Source organism: Haemaphysalis longicornis, unplaced genomic scaffold (genome assembly GCF_048455015.1).
Source record: "Haemaphysalis longicornis isolate Haplotype H1 unplaced genomic scaffold, Haemaphysalis longicornis Haplotype H1 scaffold_1, whole genome shotgun sequence".
Lineage (NCBI taxonomy): Eukaryota > Metazoa > Arthropoda > Arachnida > Ixodida > Ixodidae > Haemaphysalis > Haemaphysalis longicornis.
Genome location: NW_027526203.1, coordinates 257,341,410 through 257,343,844, shown reverse-complemented (window position 1 = coordinate 257,343,844; position 2,435 = coordinate 257,341,410). Strand labels below are relative to the sequence as shown.

Sequence of the window (2,435 nt, the reverse complement as noted above, 5' to 3'; positions counted from 1 at the left end):
CGTCCCGTCCCTTCTGTGTGTCGCGAACGAAGTTTCAGCAGCCGAGCGCGAGTTGGGGATGGCCGAAAAAAAAAAAAAAAGACAGAAAGAAAACGCTTTCGTCCTTGGCCAGCGTCCTACCCTCCTCTCACACGCGCACACGTGCGCGCCCCTCGCAGAGGGGTCCTCCCCTCATGCTCCTTTGCGACTGGCAGCCGGCGGTGGGTTGGGAAGAGTAGACAGTAGACGAAATGCGCGCGCTTTTTTCAGAAAGGAGCAGCCATAGTGACAATCAAACGGAATGGAGAAGGAACCATGTCATACGAAATATTGTTGTGTGGCCGCATGTTACGGCGAATATTTGCGGGCCGGAAAGTTCATAGCAACCGACCAGTGAAGGTAAGCGCTCGATTTTCTGAGCTCGCCTCGTTCTTTCGAATGCAGTTTACTTCGTAAAAGAGCGAGAACAGGATTGCCCTCCCGTTTCTAACTTCTAAGCATATCCTTGCTTTTGTGAATGCGTACGGTTGTAAAAGGGGAACACGTATTCATTTAAATTTTATGGAAAGAGTATAATGAGAAATCAGGTGGGCGCTCAGTAGTAGATTTTTTGTTATGATGCTGAAATCGAGTGTATATATGTTCTGCAAGAACCTTGATATGTACGATTGGCTTTTAATTTACTTCTCGCCGCAGCTGCTCACGAACGCGAAAAATACAACTAATAAATATAACTTTGTTATGTTTAATTTCACGCGAGTTTCGGCGGCATGCTGTAACGGAACACAATTTAGCGTTGCAGTTAAGCCATATGTTATCAGCTGCTTATGCGAACCATCTTACGATGTAAAACAACGCCTGACGTCTTTGTAGTATTCACATATTTTCCATGTGAAAGGCTGGTCTACGTCGGATGCTTATAACTATAAAGAAAATAAATGACAAATAAAAATAAATAAATAAAATGATCAAAAATAAATAAAAATAAGAAAATAAAACAGCTCAAGCCAGTTTTTAGCACATTTTTCGAGAGCAAAAGGTAAAATTAGGCAACCAAGAAAATACACGGTTGTAATTTCATCTAGTTGTACATGTAATGTTTCCCTTCTTTACATTTGCCTGTTTACTAATTTTTGTTCGTTGCGTTTTTATGTTTATGGCCATTGAGGTAATTATCGTCCTCTTTCAATGATTGCCGACGTACCACGTCGTCATCAGTTGGTCGGCTTCTCTTGTTAATTTAAAATTCTCTGTCTGATCGAAGTCTTTTCAGTTAATTACTCAATGGCCTGGAAAGAAAGCTGTAAGGTATTTTATATAATTCAGTATTTTGTCCTTTTCTGTTTTCCAGGGATGCTTGAGAAACCAACTCAAGCGATGTGCGTCATAAAGTTGGCACGGGCATTAGAAAAAGTTAAACAAGCAAGACAAAGTGAAAAGTGAAGAGGCCTGTTTTGCTATAATATTCCTTCCTAAAGGTAAGGTTTTCTCTATTAGCTAAAATTTGCTTCACTTCAGTTTTCTGAACCACTTCTATACACTCTGTTTTGTTTCAGAAATACCTTATGATTTACCAGCACCACAACATTGACACACGAATAAGCTCATCTGGCAGCAAGCGTCATCCAAACTGCAGGTGAGCTTCTGAGCACCCTGTGTGTTAGAGCAATGCCATTTTGTTTGTTTTCCAGGAATGGCAGTCAAACCTCATTTGAAGTGCCAGTACAAGAAAATTGATGAGGCCATATTGTATGCCAAAAGTCCTGGTGTTCTGAGAGGTGAGACATTGTCTATGCTGTAACCAATTTGCAACTTCTCCTAAACTACAGCTTTTTTTAATTTCGCAGAAGCGTGGCAGTAACAACCCCATGTTACTGGGTTCATGGCCGTCAAGTATGTCATCAAACTGACTTGTCAAGGCAGAAGAACAAGCAAGCCCAGGAGGAGAAAAACGAAGACAATGGCTGAAACAGCGTACTTGCGAAATTCAATTGCTTTAACACAATACGTATTCGGATCGATTGTTAATGGTAAAATAAAACGCACATGTTCTTTCATCTTAAAGAGTGTCAGTGTTGTTATTTACGCTAGCTGGCATGTTCCTTGCTTTAAAATTCCGCCATTTCTTAGTTTGTTATTTTGCCGGACTGCCTTAATTGTGTGTGTTGGTCAGTGTAGGGATCAAATGTATAAACATGCAGTCTAAAATGCCAGTTTATACCTTTCAGGAGTTTATGAGGACGACGTTTGAAGTGCTCGCTTATCATGCAGTCAACAATCGTCTGTCTAGGAAAAAGTTAACTTATAATATTTTCATCTAGTTATTGTTGCATGTATATTAGATACATGTAACTGTAAGTTACCTGTACATTGCTGCAATATCATCGCTTCGTAAGAGAAACATTGCTTGAACGTCATAACAGTGCGCGGATGCGGCCCTCGTGGGGAAAAAACGT

General features: G+C 40.7%; 1 long non-coding RNA gene across 2 annotated transcripts; it reads left to right on the top strand.

Annotated features, from left to right (window-relative positions):
- Nucleotides 1–193: 193 nt before the first annotated feature.
- Nucleotides 194–2,378, top strand: LOC144144676 (uncharacterized). Of its 2 annotated transcripts, XR_013317309.1 has the most exons (5): nucleotides 195–378; nucleotides 1,331–1,457; nucleotides 1,536–1,615; nucleotides 1,671–1,757; nucleotides 1,827–2,378. It is a non-coding gene; the product is annotated as an uncharacterized LOC144144676 (long non-coding RNA). The 2 variants fall into 2 exon arrangements; XR_013317307.1 differs by having other exon boundaries at nucleotides 194–378; nucleotides 1,536–1,757; nucleotides 1,827–2,376.
- The last annotated feature ends 57 nt before the right edge of the window (nucleotides 2,379–2,435 follow it).